Here is a 23,270-nt window from a genome sequence, read left to right on the forward strand (position 1 = left end):
TGGGGAGAGACAGCAGTGTTTGATACTGTATCCCACCACACCCTTTTGGAGAGACTCTGCAAAACTGGTTTCCATGGAGACGCCTTCTAATGGAACATATCCTTCCTCACAAGACGAACCCAGAGAATTCGCCTACCGCCCTTCACTTTGGAATCCAAGAGCATCATCTGCTCCGTCCCTCAAGGCTCTTCCCTCAGCCCCATCCCGGACATTATGTGCATGATGCCCCTGGCCAACATCGTCAGTACCCCTGGCCGATACATCATATCCTATGCAGACGACACCCAGCTTATCCTCTCACTCTCAGATTACCCCTTCACCTAACTTTCACAATTGCATGACAAGCATCACCCACTGGATGACGACCAACTGCCTCAATCTCAACGCGGCCAAGAGGGAAGTGCTAATTTTTGGGAACAACTCCTCCCGGTGGAACGAAATCTGGTGGCCTGCCGAACGCGGACCCACACCTACACCAACAAACCACGTTGCAACCTCTGCATTATCCCGTATATCAAACCCACCATGGTTCGCCAGCTAAACACAGTTGTCTCTGCCTGCTCCAGCACCATTTGTATGCTCCAAAAGATCTTCAGATGGCTCTTTGTCAACACTAGGAAAACCGTCTTTCAAACCTTAGTCATCAGCCGGCTATACTACGACAACACACTCTATGCAGGACTCATCACCCAACTCCCAAAGAGACTTCAGACTATACAGAACTCAGCTGCCAGACTCATCCTCGAATTCCCCAAACAGACCCACATCACCACTCTCCTCAGAAACCTCCACTGGCTCCCCATCCAGAAAAGAACTTCCATCAACCCTCCAGACACCTGCGTTCCACCTCCCTCGCTTACTCACCCCACATCAGCCAAAGCAACAGTGGAGGACATTCCTTCTCCTATATTTCCGGCAAGTCCTGGAACGACCTTCCCCTGTTCATCCTCTCTCCCTGAATTCAGACAGGGACTAAAGTCTTGGCTTTTTCACTGATCAAAGCAAGAACCCAGCCTCTGGATACACTCATAGGTGATTAGACGCACTCTACAAATTCGAGTTGATTAATTAGCTGATTGGCTAATGACTGCCTTTACAAAAGTTAAAGGCAGCCATGTTGTCTTCAGCTCAAGCTCCACTGTGTTCGGCACCACATCTTGCAATGTAGGTAAGTATTAGGTTTGGTAATTGTCTCATACCTACTACTCTTTAATAAAGTGGTAATAAGTAGGGAAACATATTTCTAGTTTATATAATTTTTTTCGAAACTTACAGAGTACCACAGTACAAAAAAGTGGCATTTTCCCTGTGCCATATTTACAAAGTGGTGCAATGCATGCATTGCGCCACTTTGTTGTGACACATTATGCTTGCGCCAGGCATAATGTATGCAAGGGGGGGGTTTCCCAGTTAGGGGGGGTCAGAAAAATGGCGCATGTTTTCCAGCACTTTTAACCCGTTCCCTGCCAAGGACATAGTAGTTACGTCCAGTGGCGCGGCACTGAGGCGCCACGGACGTAACAACTACGTCCTGTTATAGGCCCTCGGGGGAAGCGTTCGCAATCCCCCCGAGGGCCTCCATCCCACCCCCCCTGGGCAGGGCTGGAAGGGGAATCACTTCCCCTTCCACCCCGACCCCCCAGTGACGTCTGATGACATCAGCATGCGATCGCGTGCTGACCTCATCAGATGTCACCACCCATCGCGCTGGAAGCATGCTTCCAGCACAATGCTGAAGAGACATGCTCAGCATTTCTCTTCCACTCGGGAGGAGGGGGCAGGCAGAGGCATGAAAGGAGAGCAAAGGCCTAATATAATTAGGCCGATCTGCCCCCGGGGGGCAGAAACCCCTAAACACCAGGGATATCATTTTGTTTATGTTTACTTTTGTTTTTTATATATGGGGAGTGACCCCTTAAGCAAGGGTCGCTCCCCTGGGGGGCAAATTGTATTTATGCCATTTCTGCCCCCCTTGGGAGCAGATTGGCCTATTTTTGTTAGGCCAATCTGCCTCCAAGGCGGGCAGAAACCACTAGACCCCAGGGATTTTTTTTTTGCGTCAATTTCACACAAGGGGAGCGACCCCTTAGGCAAAGGTTGTTCCCCTGGGGGGCAAATTTATTTTAGGCTGTTTCAATCGGCCTATTTTTATTAGGCCGATCTGCCCCCAAGGAGGGCAGAAACTACAAGACACTTGGGATTTTTATTTTTTTGCACCAATTTCACGCAAAGGGAGCGACCCCTTAGGCAAGGGTCGCTCCCCTGGGGGGGGGGGAAATTTATTTTAGGTAATTTCTGCTCGCCTTGGGGGTAGATCGGCCTATTTCTATTAGGCGAATCTTTCCCTGTGGGGGGCAGAAACCACTTAGACACCAGAGATTGAGTGTGTGTAGGTGTGTGTTTTTTTTTCGGGGGGCAGGCCTTTGGGAAAGGGTCACTCCCCATTTGGGCACATTACTGTTGGCCATTTCTGCCCCCTTGGGGGCAGATCGGTCTATTTCTGGAAGGCCCATCTGCCCCCAAAGGGGGCAGAAAGCCCACCAGAGACCAGGGAAGATTTGTTTTTCAAAATAAGAGGGTGGGGGCATGGCCATACCCCCACCCCAAATAAATGGGGCAAAAGTTGTTCTGCCCACCAATAGGCAGATGAGGCAATTACCCCCGATCCACACCCCGAGGGGGGGGCAGAAAGTCTACTAGATGCCAGGGAATTAAAAAAAAAAGAAAAAATAGTGGGATGGGGGCTACCAACCAGTATGGGCCTGGTTATGCCCCCACCCCAACTGAAGGGGGTAACAGTTTTTCAGCTCTCCCCCGCAAACTAAAACATCTTATCCCAAGGCAAGCAAGAGGTCATTTGATTATTTTGGGTTTTGGTTTTACATTTGGGTCGCAAGAGCTTGGCTAACTCTCAAAATCATCCCACTTGGAATAGTGAGGGCTGCACTCTTTGGGCTTTGGAACGCTGCCATGTGGAAAAATCCACAAGACCTAGACATATCTGAAAACTAAACATCTGAGTGATTCCAGGGTGGTGTGCTTCACATGCATCCTGCACCATTTTCTTACCCACAATGCCCTGCAAACCTCCAACTTTACTGGAAATTACACATTTTTCCCACATTTTTCTGATGGAACCTTCCGGAACCTGCAGGAATCCACAAAATTCCTACCACCCAGCATTGTCTCATCTATACCGATAAAAATTCTGCTGCACTTGTCAGCCTAAAATTGTTTTTTTTCAAACTGCCCTTTTGGAACCGCTTTGGTTCCCCCTCAGTTTCAACATGTTTTTGGCTCTTCCCTCTCACAGGCACTTGGCCCACCTACACAAGTGAGGTATCCTTTTTACAAGGAGACTGAGGGGAACCTTGAGTGGTAGGAAATTTGTCCAGGTGCGGTGATCCCACACAGAAATGTGGGAACATTTTGATTTTTTTAGCTAACTTTGAGGTGTGCTGAGGATTCTGGGTAAGAAAACTTTGGGGGATTCACGCAAGCCACACCTCCCTGGACTCCCTCGGGTGTCTAGTTTTCAGAAATGTCTGGGTTTGGTAGGTTTCCCTAGATGGCGGCTGAGCCCAGGACCAAAAACGCAGGTGCCCGCCACCCTCCCACAAAAACAAGTGAGGTACCATTTTTATCGGGAGACTTGGAATGTGCAGGTTTGGTAGGTGTCCCTAGGTGCCGGCTGAGCTAGAGGCCAAAATCCACAGCTAGGCACTTTGCAAAAAAACAGCTCTGTTTTCTTTGGGAAAATGTGATGTGTCCATGTTGTGTTTTGGGGTATTTCCTGTCGCGGGCACCAGGCCTACCCACACAAGTGAGGTACCATTTTTATCTGGAGACTTGGGGAACACTGGGTGGAAGGAAATGTGTGGCTCCTCTCAGATTCCAGAACTTTCTGTCACCAAAATATGAGGAAAACGTTTTTTTTTCTCGCAAAATTGTGATGTTTGCAAAGGATTCTGGGTAACAGAACCTGGTGAGAGCCCCGTCACCCCATTTTGGATTCCCCGAGGTGTCTAGTATAAAAAAAAGTGCAGGTTTGGTAGGTTTCCCTATGTGCCGGCTGAGCTAGAGGCCAAAATCTACAGCTAGGCACTTTGCAAAAAACATATCAGATTTCAATGTAAAAATATGATGTGTCCTTGTTGGGTTTCCTGTCACGAGCATTAGGCCCACCCATGCATGTGAGGTACCATGTTTATCGGGAGACTTGGGGGAACACAAAAAAGCAAAACAAGTGTTACTGCCCCTTGTATTTCTCTACATATTTTCCTTCCAAATGTAAGACAGTGTGTAAAAAAGACGTCTATTTGAGAAAGGCATTGAGAAACGTAATTCACATGCTAGTATGGGCACCCCAGAATTCAGAGATGTGCAAATAACCACTGCTTCTCAACACCTTATGTTGTGCTCATTTTCGAAATACAAAGGATTTCTTGATACTTATTTTTCACTCTTTATGTTTTAGCAAATGAATTGCTGTGTACCCAGTATAGAATGAAAACCCATTGCAAGGTGCAGTTCATTTATTGGCTCTGGGTACCTAGGGTTCCTGATGAACTTACAAGCCCTATATATACCCGCAACCAGAAGAGTCCAGCAGATGTACTGGTATATTGCTTTCACAAGTCTGACATCTCAGGAAAAAAGTTACAGAGTAAAACATGGAGAAAAATGGCTGTTTTTTTTTACCTCAATTTCGGTCTTTTTTTATTTCAGCAAATTATCCTTTGCTGAATTCAGAATTCTGTCTGCTTTTCAGAAATGTTTAGCTTTCTGGGATCCAGTATTGATTTCACACCCATTTCTGTCACTAACTGGAAGGAGGCTGAAAGCACAAAAAATAGTAAAAATGGGGTATGTCCCAGTAAAATGCCAAAATTGTGTTGAAAAATTGGGTCTTCTGATTTGAGTCCACCTGTTCCTGAAAGGTGAGAAGATGGTGATTTTAGCATCGCAAACCCTTTGTTGATGCCGTTTTCAGGGGAAAAACGATAAGCCTTCTTCTTCAGCCCTTTTTTCCCCATTTTTTTTTTTAAACTAAATTTTCGCTGTATTTAGGCTAATTTCTTGGTCTCCTTCAGGGGAACTCACAAAGTCTGGGTACCTCTAGAATCCCTAGGATGTTGGAAAAAAGGACGCAAATTTGGCATGGGTAGCTTATGTGGACAAAAAGTTATGAGGGCCTAAGCGCGAACTGCCCCAAACAGCTAAAAAAATGCTTGGCACCTGAGGGGGAAAAGGCCTGGCAGCGATGGGTTAACACCTGCTCAGAGCAGGTGTTAAAAGGGAGCATAACATTATTTATAATGGGCCCCTATGTACTATGCAGGTACCTTTTCCTTTCTGTTCTTGGCTTTGGACTATCTGGGTCTGAGTCTAGGAGCCCACAGCACCTAGATATTCCCTTGGAGTGTGTTTGGCACTATATAAACCATCCTAATATAACTTAGAAACGTGCCTTAGAAAAGAGCAAGGTTAGGCCACTGAAGGGGCAGTATTACCCACTTTAACCATGCTCATTTTATCCTGATTGGAAGCATGAAACACTGGTAGTAATTTCGAACTACTGGCTTGCAGAATATCCCTGATGACCTATGACTGCATCAATACTTCAGTCGTATTTCTATCATCTTGGCTATCAAAATAGTTGCCAGGTTTTACCCCTCCTTACGGTAGGTTAGAGGGGCTATAGCTTACTGTGTGCACTGCAGGAGGCTGTGCGTAACCTGAAGTAGCCCAGTTTGACCTTGATGGTGCACTGGAAGCCACACATGTAGTACTGCAGGCGAATAGAATTGTGCAACAGCTTAGGACCAAGTTGTGTGCAGCAGTGACTAAATTATGTGGCAAGAAAAGACAAATTATGCTGCACAGTGTGGCGTGTTTTCCGATAGTTTTACTTCATATGTTAACACCGTCTATCTGGGCAAAGGTTTCACCTCATTAGTACCAGCTGAGTATCAACTACTGTAATACTGAAGGTGGCCAGTCAACATTTGCAGTGGGCCTCCCACTGCATAGCAAAGTTATCACTGTGATTTTAGTAACTTTTGATCTGTTTGAGCTAAATCTGCATATTATGCAGCAGATAATATTAGGTGGCAAATCCATAATTATGAGGAAAACGCCACAGCCCCCAAATTGGATAATGGCCCTAGTTTAAGGCCAGACATTAAGAAATGTAAAAGTTCACGCTTTTCTATAGCGGTGTGTCAGTTGTGGTTCGTTGTTTCACGAGCATATCACAAAGTTCACAATGCCAAAGCCGTGTAGGTGTTGTGGCACTGGTTAAACATTTCTCTGACATTACATGGGCGAGACAGACACGAATATTAAGTCAGGTTGGGCCAGAGTTTTAACTTATAACTGATTTGTGCTTGCGTGCTCGGCCCTGTTCATACATATGTTTATAATTTTAATTTTTAGGAGTGTCCAATTGATTCCTCCATGTTTAGTGTTCACACCTGTTCGATGCAGTCTATTTGTATGTTCACAACTGAAGAGGAACCACTATAGTATTATGTGACACGAGGGAAAAAATCTGAACTCTGCATATTGTGAGCTGCAGGTGTAGTAAACCGATACAGTAAGGTTGGCCTGGCGGCGTCTGTGTGGTATGCGGTTTGTTAGCGGTATGTTAGACGTACTGTGTTCTGGCCTCTGTTTTTAAGGATTTTGGTGGTCTCACATCTATGGGTCTAGTGCAGTCTGGAGGAACAGCCTTGTGCAGCGCCTCTTTGCAAACCAGCTTGCCTTTTTGCGCTATTACTGACTTGAAGAACTGGATGCATGTCTTCCATGTGGTCCTCACGGTTGGCTCTCATCACTTTCCAGCTTGGCAGCAGACGGTGGTACTACATTTTTTTCCAACTGTTGCACTTGCCAAAATTGTCTTGCATGGGTAGAAATTGTAGTATGCTTTTACGAGAGAACACAAAGAAAAGATGATGGATGGAGTGCTGACCAAATCAAACATTCACCCCAGTCACAAGTCTGGGTTAAATCCATCATATTTTTGCTCACCACGCCACCCCAGTTTGGACTCAGCCATAAGCAAATCAGTCTTGACCCTTCTCCCCAGGGGAAAATTCCACTGTAAACAAGCATCCTGGGACAAGTCTCGGGGTACCACTCCTCTTCAGTCATGCTAGTTTGAATACAGTGGCACAGTGAGGACGGGACCGAGGTCTGGGCATACCCTTCCCACTTAGGGCTCCAAAAGCAAAAAGGCCAGATGATGGAGGGAATGATGAACAAAGCAAACATTTACCCCCAGTCATAGACTGGGTTTAATACATTGTTTTTTTTGCTCACATACCACCCCAGTTTGGACCCAGCCATATGCAAATCAATCTTGACCCTGCTCCCCATGGGAACAGTCCAGCCCAAATTTCCAAGCCATGTCCTACTGGACCTGAAACAAGCATCCTGGGACCGGTTTCAAGAGAACACAGCAGATCATACCACAATACGTCCATGATCGCTGCACAAAGGGAGTTAACTTGCCATATTTATCAACAGTGAAATTCATTTCATGGTTATGCAAGGAAAAATGTCAGTTTGAGAGAGATGCATTAGCTTTCAAAGAGATGATGTGGGCAGAGAGATTACTGCCAGATTTAAACATGCTTGATTAAAATAAATGTGTATGGTTATTATTTACATTGGCATGCAGACTAAGGTGGTCATTCTGACCCTGGCGGTCTTTGACCGCCAGGGCGGAGGACCGCGGGAGCACCGCCGACAGGCCGGCGGTGCTCCAATGGGGATTCCGACCGCGGCGGTAAAGCCGCGGTCGGACCGGCACCACTGGCGGGCTCCCGCCAGTGTACCGCCGCCCCATTGAATCCTCCACGGCGGCGCAGCTTGCTGCACCGCCGCGGGGATTCCGACCCCCCCTACCGCCATCCAGATCCCGGCGGTCGGACCGCCGTGATCCGGATGGCGGTAGGGGGGGTCGCGGGGCCCCTGGGGGCCCCTGCAGTGCCCATGCCACTGGCATGGGCATTGCAGGGGCCCCCGTAAGAGGGCCCCTACATGTATTTCACTGTCTGCTGCGCAGACAGTGAAATACGCGACGGGTGCAACTGCACCCGTCGCACAGCTTCCACTCCGCCGGCTCGATTCCGAGCCGGCTTCATCGTGGAAGCCTCTTTCCCGCTGGGCTGGCGGGCGGTCTGAAGGCGACCGCCCGCCAGCCCAGCGGGAAAGTCAGAATTACCGCCGCGGTCTTTCGACCGCGGAACGGTAATCTGACGGCGGGACTTTGGCGGGCGGCCTCCGCCGCCCGCCAAGGTCAGAATGAGGGCCTAAGTTGTGTCACCTCCAACCTCTCTCTTAATCTTAGCGCCTTAAGGCCACACCAGCAGAAATAATTTCTGAATCTATTTACAGGCAAATGTGTTTTTGGACATCTAAGGTGGTAATTCATAAATTCTAGATGGATCTTAAAACTGGTTCCTTGTGTTATTATTTTATTAGCAGCGCCTGTTGATTTCAGATGTTATTTTCATAGAAGATAGTTGTTTGAAGAGGTAATGCATATATATATATATATATATATATATTATCACAAATGTATGTATTTTGAAATTAAGTCATAGCCGGCATATACAACTAAGTTAATCAATCCATTCATTGGTTTGTTTTTTTATTTATCCATTAATTCATGCCTCTTCTAGGTGCATCTCATACACACTATGGGCTAGATTACCAAGGCCGTAGCGCCTCCTTGCAGCACACTAGTGTAATTTTCTTTTACGCTAATGTGGCTCAAGAAGGCAATTTTCTCTACGTCATATTTACAAAGTGGTGCATTGCATGCATTGCACCACTTTGCGACCCCTTGCACCACATTATGCCTGCATCAGGCATAATGTATGCAAGGGGGGGCATTCCGGCATTAGGAGGCCCGCAAAAAAGGCTCAGTGATATCTACAAGATATTACTGCACCATTTTTGGCATCATTTTTAAAGCCTACTCAAAGCAGGCATTAAAGTGACGTATCCTTTTTAATCAATGGGCCTCCTTGCACTTTTCCACATTAGTGTCAACATTTTTGACGCTAGTGCAGCAAAACGCCACAATAGCGTAAACAATTTTGACTCTATTGACCTAACGTGTTCCATGGTGTGCCGTATTGCAAATAGGACGCACTCATGGTGTCGTTAGGTGGGTTAGGGGTGACGCAAGTAAACTGGCACATCAGTACTGATGCCCCAGTTTCTTGTAAATATGCTCCTATATGTCCACTTCCAAAATGCTGGACCGTTATGATAACGTTTGCCCATAATTTGTCTACTCACAATAGTGAAATTAATACTTTCGGCAGCTCCCTCAAGAACTCAAGAGAGCGGCAGGTGGGCACGCAGTTTTTTTTCTTAGCATTTGTGAGATTATTATATGCATCAACACATTTTAAAAAAATGCTCATATGGTCTTTGAAAAAACGGATCTCAAATCCTATATTACTATTACCAAAAGCAGGAGGCTGAGAAAATGACACAGTGGCCATTATCAGGGTCTTTTTGAACCCACTCTCCCACAAGAAATGGAAAACAACATGATGGAGATGCTTGAGGCCAAACCACAATGTGAATTTCTTCCAAGCCCTCTGCTGCTGGAGAGTTGTTGATGGGAGTGGTGGACTGAAAGTTTTTTCAGGTCTCTACTTAGTCTGCTAGTGAAAGCTAGCCTCGGAGTGTATGTTGACTAGGAGCATTTTCTGAAGCCTATGACTCTGGCTTGCTATGAAGTCTCTGCCTTTGGAGGTGCACTGTTTTTGGGAAGTGATGTATAAATTGTGGTTGGTGTAGCAGAGAGACATTCCTAGACAGCATTGTTTTATTTTTATTGGCAAGCTCAGTAGGTCTGACCTAAACAAGCCAATGTGATGGCTCTTTTTTGTTTTTTGCAAACATATGTCACGAAAATAAAACACACACAAGTGCCACCTTCTAAACATAGTGCCAATAAGTTGTCAAAAAATGTTAAAAAACATTTCCATTGATAAACGCTTAATAGAATCCATGTGCTTTCGAGGAGGCAGGTGCACTTAAGACAGGTACAGAAATCTTGTTTGGCTTAACTCACACCCCAGGAAAATACGTTTTTTTATTAGTGCACAGAAAGGGTACTCCTGGCTTTGATTTACTGAAGACCTAGTTTAAACACCCAAGAATGATTAAAAGGGATGAAGAATGCAAAACAAAGTATTGGCAAAGTAAAATACTGGCACAGCAGCTGCCCCAGCACTCCAATGCCATTCTTCTTAAAAGGATGTGCGTATGTCTTCAGGCACAATTCTGTTACTCACAGTGTAAAAAGAGACAGTGGCTGAAGCAGGCTGACCCATTCCCTCCTGCTATGCTATGGTGAGCAAAAGCACATTGTGAATGACAGCTGAACATACTAGTGAATAAAGAAGTCCTTCAACAAGCGCCTTTTGCATGTAAATCTGTAACAGATGGATTTGATTATTGTAGGAGGTTGGCCTGGTTTGTAGTGGGTAGCTTGGGTACTTACACCTTATACCAGGTCCAGTTATCCCTTATTAGTGAAGTAGTAGTGTTCTAGCAGCTTAGGCTGATAGAGGTAGCTATAGCAGAGCAGCATAGGCTAAACTAGGAGACATGCAAAGCTCATGCAATACCACTTTTAGTTTCACAGTACTTATACACAAGTAAAGACAATCTTGTTACCAAAAATAAAGGTATTTTTTTGGGTGACACAGTACCAAAAATATCTTAGAGACAATACTCCTTCTGGAGGTAAGTATTATACACAATATATGCACTAGACACCCAAATTAGATAAGTAAATAGTAATAGAACAATGCAAACAATAGGAAATGCTATAAACCATATACTAAGAAAGTGGAATGTGAACCACAAATTCCTCCCTAGACAAGTGTAGTGTGTGCAGAATCGCTGCGAGAGTAAGAATACAGTAAAGGTAAGTAAATTACCAGAGCCCAGAAAATTAGGAGAAAAGTCCTGCAAGTTTCCTTAGGACCCACTACACCTCATGATTGGGATTTTGCAGTAACCAACCAAGCCTGAAAACAACAACTGCTGGATTCCTGGACCTGAAGACCTGCAATAGAAGGGGACCAAGTCCAGAAGTCGAAAGAAGTTCCAGGAAGGGCAGGAGCCCCTGCTAACTCAGAAAAGGGTGCAAAAGAAGAGTCCCCGGTTGGACAAAGACTGCGGGAATGCACCGTAGGAAGATGCCAGCGGGTTACTGCATGATGCAGAAGATGTCCCATGATGTGAAGATGGATGCAGATGCGATTTTGTGTTGGAAGTCGCCAACAAGCCTTGGTTACGACAAAAAGTGTGTTTTGCATCAAAATGGCGCTGGCTGGACCCAGGAGGGATCTGTGGGCCTCATCTCTGTGTGAGGAGGAAGAGGGGGCTCTCAGCACTTTAGAGAGCCCTCAGGATGCCAGATAGCACCCACGGGAGTCCCAGGACACGGGGACAAAGGAGGTGTAAAACACGGTTGGTGCAGCATAACAAAGGAAGGTCCCATGCCGCCGGAGAACAACTCAGCGAGTTGAGCATCACAGGATGAAGTACTGGAGACCTGGGCCAGGCTGTGCATGAAGGAATTTTCCAAATAGTGCACAGAGGCTTCAGGAGGTGAAGAAGACCCAGTACACAGGGGTACCAATCGATCTCTGGGAAGGCAAGGTCTTACTGCCTCCAAATTGCATCAGCAGGACCTCAGGACAGTCTATGTCGATGATGTCCACCCTCTGTGTCCTTAGGAGCATGCTCGTCACTCTGAGAGGCGTCCAAGGGTACCGGTTGTCGTCTTGGAAGGTGCCTGCTGGAGCAGGGGAGTGACTCCGTCACCTCACTGGAGATTTTTTCGGTCCTTCTGGTGCAGGATGAAGACAGGGAGTCCTCCGAGCGCACACACCACGTAAACTGTTGCAGTTGCTGGCTGGAGCTGAGGTTGCAGAGGAAAAGCATCTCTTGTGGATACCTTGTTGCTGTTACAGCGGTTCCTGAAGCAGGCTGCGATTGATCTAAGGTCAGAGGATGATGAAGTAGTTGCAGATGATTCCTGAAGGAAACTTGCAAGTAGAATCTGAAGAGAACACACAGGAAAGACCCTAAATAGCCCTGAGAGGGGAATTGGCTACCTTATCAGGTATGGACCTATCAGGAGGGGTCTCTGACATCACCTGCTGGCACTGGCACTCACAGCCCTCCAGAGTGCCCCCACACCTTGCAAAGCAAGATGGCTGAAGTCTGGGACACACTGGAGGACCTCTGGGCACCACCCCTAGGGTGGTGAACAGGGGAGTAGTCACTCCCCTTTCCTTTGTCCAGTTGTGCACCAGAGCAGGGGACAAGGGGTCCCTGAACCGGCGTAGACTGGCTTATGCAAGGGGGGACCCATCTGTACCCTTCAAAGCATTTCCAGAGGCTGGGGAGGCTACTCCTTCCCAGCCTGCAACACCTATTTCTAAAGGGAGAGGGTGTAACACCCTGCTCTCAGACAAAATGCTTTGTCCTGCCTTCCTAGGGCTGGGCTGCACAGACCCCAGGAGGGCAGAACCCTGTCTGTGAGGTGGCAGCAGCTGTAGCTGCAGTGCAAGCCTCAGAGAGCTGGTTTGGCAGTAGTGGGGTGTCCATGGTGGAGCCTCCAGGATGCATGTAATTGGCTCCCCAATACCAGATTTGGAATGGGGGGACAATTCCATCATCTTAGAAATGTTACATGGCCATTTTCGGAGTTACCATTGTGAAGCTACATATAGGTATTGACCTATATGTAGTGCACATGTGTAATGGCGTCCCCGCACTCACAAACTCCCGGGAAATGGCTCTGAACTATGTGAGGGCACCTTTGCTAGTGCAAGGGTGCCCTAACACTTAGTAACTTTGTACCTAACCTTCAGCAAGTGAAGGTAAGACATATAGGTGACTTATAAGTTATTCAAGTGCAGCGAAAATGGCTGTGGAATAGTGTGTGCACTATTTCACAAAGGCTGCAATGGCAGTCCTGTGTAAGGGTTTGTCTGAGCTCCTTATGGGTGGCAAAAGAAATGCTGCAGCCCATATGGATCTCCTGGAACCCCAATGCCCTGGGTACCTAGTTACCATATACTAGGGAAAGAGCCTCAGTGACACATTCAAGCACTATACAGACACACACATTAGGCCATAAACTATGAGCACTGGGGTCCTGACCAGCAGGATCCCAGTGAGACAGGCAAAAACATACTGACATACAGGTAAAATTGGGGTAACATGCCAAGGAAGATGGTACTTTCCTACAATTATCTGTTACTCTTTTATGTTACATTGTTTGTATCCCCTCTTGTTATACTTTGTCAACTGTGAATCCTTCTGTCTTGTAAAGTATCAAATATTTATCCACAACCAGTTGAAGATGTCAGAGGAGAATTTTGAAAAGAAAAAGTCTATAATATGTCACCAATCGACATTACCTCCCGTCCCTCCCTCACCTTCCTTTCAACACCAATGAGGCTCCTTGCCTCCCCTAGATCTCTCCCTTGCCCTTTAAAAAGTCCCGCCCACCCCCAACACCTCCTGTTCTTTTTGTCTAGCCCGCTAGACTTACCTTCTCTTTCTCCACGGGGGGGCCTGGAGGGGCTTCGTGTTGACTCTCGGCGAGTGCGATGCTCAGCGGGGTGGTTTCCCGGCAGGAGCGTCTTCCTGAGGTGTGCTGGGCTACCTTAGGGGAGCTGCTTCCAGGTCGGCTGACAGAGTCGGTTGGCTCTCTGGTGGCTGGGGCTGAGCTTCTGGGTCTTCACCTCGCGTTTGCTGGGCAGGTTCACGGGACGAGTTCTCTTCCTGATTACGGTATGGCGGGTTGTTTCAGACCATTTTTTTCTTTCTTTTTGGTTGATTGGTGCAGCGTTTTTATTTGGTGCTAGAGGAGGGGGGGTTTCTCCCCTATTTAGCTCGCTGCTGTTGGTTTTTCTTTGGTCTGCATTTGTTCCTTGGATCGTGTCGGTGCAGGGTCATAATAAACAACGCCGGATTGTTTCTTCTTCTTCCTCGGAGAGGGAGGATGTTGCGGTTTCCATTCAGCCGCCTGGTAGACACCAGGTTACGCTGGGGGTTCCTGCTCCTCTCATGTCCAGAGAGGAGTCCTCTTCCTCGGATGATGACGCTCCTGCTATGTCTTCTGGTGGGAAGTATGTCTCCAGGGAGAAGATGTGGGATGTTCTATCCCATGTTTGTGACAATTTGGGTTTTCCTGTTTTTCGCCCTCCTCGGGCTGATTCCCTCTTGTTTCCACAGTATGTTACTCCTTCTTGGTTTGCCATGCCTTTCCAGGGTCCGGTTAAGGATTTGGTTTTCCATGAGTGGAAGGAGGTGGACAAGGCCCAAGTTCCTCGTTTTCTTAAGAAATTGTACTTGCTGGAGGGGGTGGAGGTTTTACCTCCATCCGTTAAGCTGGGTTCCATTTTGGCTACTTTGATTGGAAGGACTGCGGTCAATCCAGAGGACTGTTTTCCTGCTGATGTCACTGACATAAAGGTGGATTCGGGTCTGAAGAGGGCCTTTGCTGCTGAGAATTTGGCGCTCAGAGCTAGAATTTGATTGGGGCCCGAAGGTCTCTTTGGTTGTGGATGTGTAAAGTTGATCCGGGAGAAAAGGCTGCTCTCCTGCGGCTTCCTTTTGAAGGGCGCACTTTGTTTGGGGATCAATTGCCTTCCATGATTTCCAAAGCTTTTAAGGAGAGGAAGCATGCCTTGCCTTTTAAAGGTGGTTCCTCCTCAGGCAAAGGTTGACGGAAGCATTCTCGCTCTTCTCCCAAATTTGATTCCAAGTCTTTATCTTCTAGGAAACGTCGTTTTCGGCCCAGGTTTTCTTCTAAAAAGTCTGGTCCTTCTGTTCGGGGTGGCCACAGGAAGGGTTCCTGACAATGGGACTGGAAGTTGGCCAGTTGGGGGATGACTGGGTCGACTGTGACACTTTCTTCCCGTTTGGCGGGAGGATGTCGCCAATCGCTGGGTGCTGGACATTGTGGAAAATGGCCACGCCATAGACTTACACCTGGTTCCTCAAGATACGGTGGTTTGTCCAACGCCCTAAGCTGTGGACGGTGCCAAAGGGCGGCTTTGCTGAAGGGTGTCCGAGACTTGCTGTTGAAAGGGGCCATCTCCTGAGTTCCTGTGGGGGAACGGGGATAGGGTGCTTATTCCGTCTTGTTCCTGGTTCAGAAGGTGTCAGGGGTTTTCGTCCGGTCCTGAATCTCAAGTGGGTGAATTCCTGGATCAAGACTGTGCATTTCCGGATGTTGTCCATTCAGGCTAATATTCCTCTGATCAGTCCGGGGGATTTCCTGGGGTCTCTGGATCTGCAGGATGCTTACCTGCATGTCCCTGTTGTCCTATCCTCTCAGAGGTTCCTCTGCTTTGCAATAGGCCAGGACCATTTTCAATTATGTGTTCTTCCATTTGCCTCAAGTCCTCGCACAGGATTTTCACCAAGGTGCTGGCTCCTCTGGTGGCTCTTCTCCATTCCGAGGGGGTGTTTGTCCATCCATATTTGGACAATATTTTGATCCAGGCTCCCAGCAGGGTACTGTTGGGGATGCATGTGGCGAGGGTTTTGATGGTCCAACAAGGTCACAGGTTTTTGGTCATTTGAGGGAAGTCAGATTTGGTTCCTTCCCAGGATCTGGTATTCATCGGGCCCCGGTTTCTGACTATGTAGGGGTTGGTGACTGTGCCTGAGAAGTGACTGATGGGCCTCCATGCACAGGTGATTGCGGCCTTGTCACAGAGGGCTCCCAGGGCTCTTCAGTGGTTGCATCTGCAGGGTCACTTGGCTTCAGTGATTTTTCTGGTGCCTTGGGCACAGCTTCATCTTCTTTGCCTGGTCAACTGGTTTCTCTCCCTATGGTCTCCGGCTCCGGGCAAACTTCAGGCAGGGATTCCTGTATCAGGGTTCATTTGCAGGGAGTTGGGTTGGTGGCTGGTGCCAGCTCATCTTCGGTTGGGGGTGCCTGTTGTGGTGACGACCGATGCCAGTCTCTCCGGCTGGGGTGTGTGGCTGGGGTTGGAGCCGGTCCAGGGGGTTTGGTCTTTTCGGGAGTCGGTCAGGTCCTCGAATTGAAGGGAGTTAAGAGTGGTTCTTCTGTCTCTGGTGCATTTTCAGGTGACCCTGCGGGGCACAGATGTTCTTCTCCGGATGGACAACTTGGTCACCAAGTCTTACGTCAACAGGCAGGGTGGGACCAGGTCTCTGTCTTTGTTTCGGATTGCAAGGGACATTTTCGTTTGGGCTAAGAATAGGGTTCTGTCTCTTTGGGCCACATACATTCAAGGGGTGGTCAATGTTCGGGCAAATCAGTTGAGCAGGGTCATTCCTTCATCCCAGTTTTTTTCCCTACGGTTGTCTCTGTTCCGTCGTCTGGTTCGCTTGTGGGGTCTTCCTGTGATAGATTTGTTTGCATCCCCGGAGAATGCGAAGGTGAATGCGCTTTTGCTCCTAGTTTCGTTGCCCTCAAGCTTGGGAGGTGGACGGGATGACCTGTCCTTGACCTCGGGATCTTCTTTATGCATTCCCACCCTTCCAGTTGCTCCGTGCTTTTCTGGTGAGGGTGCGTCTACTGAGGGCAAAGGTTCTATTGATCGGTCCTCATTGGCCGCGGGGGAATTGATTTCCATTGCTTTGGTTGATCGCCTCCAGTCAGATATGGACTCTCCCTCTCCATCCCTCACCTCTATTGCTTCCTTGCCTCCCTCTGGGGTCATTGAGGATGTTGCACTTGACGGCCTGGAAGTTGAACAGTGGGGATTGACAGGGTTGGGGGTTCCTGATCCTTTGACTACGACTTTACTGGCCTCCTGACATCGTTCCACATTGCTTTCCTATGATCGTCAGTGAAAGGTATTTTCTGCTTGGTGTTTGTGTAAAACTGTAAAAAACATCGTACTTGTATAGCGCACTACTCACCCGTTAGGGTCTCAAGGCGCTGTATGCATACCGCTGTGGAACCCCTCCTGGCTTTTTCCCTGTGAGGTGCCCACTCCTGGGCAACCTCCAAGGTGGAGCCAGGCATCCCAGCGCTGTGGGGGCTGTTGTGGAGATTAAGCAAGCTATTGCCCAGAGTTACAGAGTGGGGCCCATGAATAAGATTAGGCACTGATGCGAGAATTATCAGGTCTGAGAAAATTGAGCCCAAGACCCGCCGAGGTGGGTATTGAACCCTGGTCCCAGGCCAGATTTCTGCACCATTGAGCCACACTTCTCCACATCACCAGGTGGATCCTACGGTGGCCTCTCTGTTTGAGGTGATGCAGTTTTTGCAGGATGGGGCTCAGTTGGGTTTGTCTGTTGCAACTCTGCAGGTGCAGTGGGCGGCTATTCGGGCTTTTAGGGGTAGGTGGCGTAATCTTTCTGATGAGGGTCATTTGATGCCTAAATTTTTTCAGGGCCTTCCTAACTTGTTTCCTCGTCCGGTGCATTATTTTCCTGCCTGGGATCTTTCTTTGGTGTTAGAGGTCTTGTCTGGTCCTCCTTTTTAGTCTCTGGAGGCCTGTGATTTGCGTCATATGATGTTGAAGACTTCTTTTTCTGATGGCCATCACTTCGGCCCGGCGTTTGGGGTAGTTGGGGGCGTTGGCCTGCACCTTTCCTTTTTGCAAAGTTTTTCCAGATTAGGTTGTTCTTGTGCCAGTTCCCTCTTTTATTCCGAAGGTGAATTCCACTTTCCATGCTCGTCAGGAGGTTATTCTTCCTGCTTTTTGTCCTGACCCTTCCTCGATTGAGGAGGTTCGGTTGCATTCTTTGGATGTGCATAGGGCATTGTTGGAATATCTGAGGGTGGTTGCTCCTTTGTTGTTTGTTAATTGTTGGCCGGCTTGGAAGGGGGAGAAACCGTCCACTGCCTCTTTGAGTCGCTGGGTCCGCTCTATGGTTTTGCTGGCATATTCTTTGAAGGAGGTTGAGCCTCCTCCGGGAGTCCAGGAGCATTCTACTCAGGGTATGGCTGCTACAGTGGTTCATTTACAGGACGCTTCTGTGGTGGAAATTTGAAGGGCGGCTACATGGGCCTCTCCCTCCACTTTTGTTCGTCATTACAGAATTGCAAAATTGGGGTGTTAGGAGTCGGTGTTGGGTCGCCGTGTGTTGTCCTCTATGATGTAATAGGGGTATTCTTTTCTGGTGTACTGATTTGTTGTGATTAAATTTGTTTTATGTTGCAACTCAGTGTCCGTCTCCTGTGTTTCTCTTGCTACATCTCATTGGTGTTGAAAGGAAGGCGAGGGAGGGACGGGAGGTAATGCGTCCATTACTTACCGGTAATGGTATTACTCTTAGTCCTACTCCCTCACCTTCCTTTCCGTTCCCTCCCTCCCGCCCTCCCGGTACCGGATGCCTGAGTTGCTGTTTTGGACTTATTTCTATACAGGAGCTGTTGGGGGCAGGGGACTTTTTAAAGGGGAAGGGAGAGGTCTAGGGGAGGCAAGAAACCTCATTGGTGTTGAAAGGAAGGCAAGGGAGTAGGACTAGGAGTAATGCCATTACTGGCAAGTAATGGACGCATTACCTCTATATTGTATTGTTTAATTCACTCTTTTTACTTTGACTGTTGACTACCTCAGTGCTTTATTGTATGTTTTTCTTTGGTCTTCACTTAACCTGTAAAGTGTCCTGATAGCTTTGGGTCTAGCTAGCGCTATATAAAACTCAAATAATAATAATAATTAATTTACTCACTCTATCATGGACTCATGGCTACCTCGGGGCAATGCCGGTATTCGTGAAGACTAAGGCCCTTATTACAATCTTGGCGGTTGGCGGAGGCCGCCCGCCAAGGTTGAACCGCCGAGCAGCCGCCTATGCGGCCACAAACCCGCCAGCCACATTACAACATCCCCGCTGAGCCGGCGGGTGGAAACAGAGTTTCTGCCCGCCGGCCTAGAGGGGATGTCGGCCGTAACATTGCAGCCAGCTCCTGATGGAGCCGGCGGTGTTGCGGCCTTGCAGCGGGTGCAGCGGCACCCATTGCGCTTTTCACTGTCTGCTGTGCAGACAGTGAAAAGCAGGGTGGGGATGTGCCTGGGGCCCCTGCGACTCCCCTTACCGCCAGCCTTTCCGTGCGGTCTCTACCACCATGGACAGGCTGGCGGGAAGGGGAGTAATAATCCCCAGGGCAGTGCTGCATACAGCGCTGCCCTGGCGGATTATTACCGCCGGAACAACGATGGCGGGAAACCGGCGGTCCCGGTAGCGCCACGGTCAAAATATGCCGATTTGTAACGCCAGCCTGTTGGCAGTATGATCGCCAAAACAACCCTGGTGTTCTTTGACCGCCAGGGTTGTAATGAGGGCCAAAATGATTAAACTCGTTGCAGAATAGCCATCATTTGCAAAAACTCATTTGAGTGTAAAACAATACCCACCACAAAATGTCCCACTTTCAAAACCTTAAAGTAGCTGTTCACACTCCTCATGTACCTGTATACTGTTTAACCACAACCCCTTTAGGATCCCTCCCCCAGGTCCGGACTACTGGCTTTACTGTTGCTCTTTCTATACTGTAAGAGTTTTCTTTGTTCACTTTATTCCTGCACCTAGGTGGAGGGAGAGTCTGCTCTCATGGCCTCTCCCCAACCAGGGTTCACACACAATGGATGGAACGTTTGAACCTCCAGTCTCGCTAACCCTGCTCTGGTTCTGTTGTGCAGAAGTAGTAGGGGGGAGCTCTTGGCTGATGATGAGCAATATGCCTGTTCTCCTTTACTTGTTGGAATATAAAGGCACTTTACATAAATAAGGCAACACCAATGTGCAGCGCTTTATACAGGAATCAATTTTTGCAGGACAAAAAACCTTAAGTATTGTCTATAATAAAGAATTTCTTGCATAGCCCTAATTAGGCACTCCCATTACCGGGACCCATTGGCTATGCTAATGCTTGTTTCTCTCACTAACCGTACATTTCTGTCATCTCTCCTTTTCAGGTCAAGCATAGCAGCACGCAAGCGCTGCTTTTCAACATGTTGTAATCTATTCTGTGGGCTTTAACCACGTCCATCTCACGCTCATCACTTTCATTCATTTCTGCCTTTCAAAAATCCCTTGTTGTCATTGGTAAATGCTTTACGTTTGTCCCACCTTAAGGCTGTTTTGTTACACCTTTCAGACTGACCCCATTACATGGATTATTGCACGATTGGCCATATACTTTAGTGTGGTTACACTCTTTTTTCTTTTGTCTGTTCCCTTTGCGCTCCATGGCGGCAGGAGAACCAAAATGCTTCAGCTTGTTTCTTATTATTGTTTTGTGTCTGTAACACAAGTGAGTCGGCCTCTGATAAAAGCTGCTTAATTAACTCCGCTGCTACCAACCCCACATACCACTGCTCACAGCTGTTATGCAGCTCTCACCATATACTTGTAATTTCTAGCCATGTTTCTTGACTTTATTTTATTTTATTTTTCTTGTCGGATCGGTCGCTTGCTTGTGTTTGTTGTAATCTGCTCCCACCAAGATCTAGAACCCCTCAAGGCATGACTATGTGGGAGGGCTTGACCAGAGGGTATGGTATTCGCAGTCTGGTGTTCATGTGTCTTCATTACCCAGGGGCCTGTTCTAGGACTTCCCCTATTACACGATCTGTGGCTCCAGGCAGGGACTCACTTGTCTCTAGGAAGCGTTGTCTATGAGGGGAAGAAGGGGGGAAGAATGGGGTCTTCCATCAAAATGCTTCAAAGCCCCTTCGAGGTCGAGACGGCTTTCTAATGAAGTAAATTAATAGTAAAAAGCATTTTACTCATACATCGTTTAAACTATTCCAGACAACCCGTGCCGAGACATCACATTTTTGTGCAGGCCTTATAGCAGGGTGAAATCTAAAAGCATTTGACCTATTTGCTTTGCTTACCATGGACCCAAGCACAAATCTGCACACCACCTACTTCAGCATTATTTTTCATAGGCATAGAGTTCAGAAGGGTGAAGGCGATGTTATTGTTTCTGTGGCAAAACTGACAAGTAAAAGAACAAGCACAACCTAATTTAACCTCTGTGGCATAGAACAGTTTTTGCACTATGATGTGGAAATATTGGCATGTGCTTTTACTGTGTTCTTTCTGCTCAATTGATATTGTGTCTTTATTTCCCCCCTCCTTAACACAATGGGGGTCATTCTGACCTTGGCGGTAAAAGGCCCTTACCGCCAGTCAGAAGTCCGCCATACTACCGCCGCGGCCGACCGCCACGGTCATTCTGACCACCAACTGTGAAACCGCCAAAAATCCAACATCCAAGGAAGGCCGCCACATCAGCGGGCCGCGGAAAACTGGAGATGACCAAAGCTCCACCGTTACGCCAACACAAACACGCCCATGCCATTCTGACCCACAAATCCACGCGGCGGTCTTTCAACCGCGGTATTCCATTGGCGGTACACACCGCCGCGCTCAAAATACACACACAGCTCCTAAACACTGCCACATTGGACAATTTGAAATACGCACACCTGACACACATACAAACAACGCTCCCACACATCCAATCAACTATAAAACACACACCCACATCACCCACAAACCCCCACTAGTTGGAAATCGGAGCGAAGGCGAGAGCGAGAGCGAGAGATAGCGATAGCGAGCACAGCATTAGAAAACCCCAACACACACAGGAACACAACTTCATCACCCACACCACATCTACGCACACATCACCACATATCACCACGCACATCACCACAAACACCACCCCACACCTCATCCACACCACCCCATGGCACCCCAAAGACACCCAAGGTTTTCGGACCAAGAACTCCGGGTTATGGTTGAGGAAATCATGAGGGTTGAGCCCCAGCTCTTCGGCACACAGGTGCAGCACACCACCATAGCAAGGAAGGCTGAACTATGGCAAAGGATCGTAGACAGGGTCAACGCTGTGGGACAGCATCCCAGAAATCGGGAAGATATAAGAAAGCGATGGAACGACCTACGGGGGAAGGTGCGCTCGATGATCTCCAGGCACAACATCGCTGTGCAGAAGACTGGCGGCGGACCCCCACCCACCCCACCCCAATTCACAGCATGGGAGCAAGAGGTGGTAAACATCCTGCATCCTGATGGCCTCGCTGGAGTACAAGGAGGAATGGACTCTGGTAAGTAGAATCTCAACCACTTCACCCCCCCCCAAACACCAGCATGCCAACCCCCCCCACCCCCAATCTCACCCCCCAGCACATAACCTCCCTGCCAATGTCTCACCAGCACAACCCACCCTAAACAACACCAACCCCTGAATGCCAACACAAACCATAGTCAGCCACCACCAAAGCATGACCATTGCACATACCCATACACCCCCCCCAAACCTTCACAACACCTCCCACAAGGGAATGCCAGCACTGGGGGACAAGGGCACCCAAAATGCACACCATGGCACACACAGAAACAATAACCATACTCCTTCACCCCTGCAGGGCCCGAACGACAACACACCGCCACGGAAGGTCCAGAGATGTCCATCCCACCCCCAGAACAGGCCCCCAGCGAGGACAGCAGCTCTGTCGACCTAGAACCTGACGACCAGCCCGGACCATCGGGGACCTCTGGACAGTCGGTTCCCCACACACAGGCCACAGCAGACCCAAACCCCCCTGGGAACACCAGCACAGCTCCCACCCAGCGGGCCCATGCCTCTGTCCCGTGGACGCGTCAATCAGCGGTGTGTCCGCCACTACAGGGCACCCAGGCTGACCCAACACCCCAACAACAACAGGGACCTGGGGGCAGTGGTAGTGGGCACACCGTCCAGGGGACAGAGGCCTGGGGAAACAGGGCAACTGGGAGGGCTGCTGTGCGACAGGGGGGGGAGGACAGGCCCAGGGAACCGACTCTCCAAGAGGCCCTCACCACCATCATGGGAGCGTATTACCACTCCCAGGAGACGATGGCGACGGTACTGGCCAGGTTCACCGAGATCCAGGCACAGCGGGAGGAACGGAACATGGGGTTCAGCAATGAACTCCGGGCCATCGCTACCGCAATGGGGACCATAGTCCAGGACCTAAACCGCATTGAAACCACATTGCGGGAACATGTGGCACCGCAAAGGGCCCCTGTCTCTAGCCAGGAACAGCCTACCACCTCCGCCGGCGCTAGTGGTCAGGAGGCCCCCACAGAACGACGGGCCACCAGAACCCCACCTCCTGCTGAAGAACAACCACCCCGCAAGAGGAACCTGAGATCTCAAAGGAAGACAGAGTAGGATGCCAGGACCCCCGCCA

Source organism: Pleurodeles waltl, chromosome 7 (assembly GCF_031143425.1).
Source record: "Pleurodeles waltl isolate 20211129_DDA chromosome 7, aPleWal1.hap1.20221129, whole genome shotgun sequence".
Classification (NCBI taxonomy): Eukaryota; Metazoa; Chordata; class Amphibia; order Caudata; family Salamandridae; genus Pleurodeles; species Pleurodeles waltl.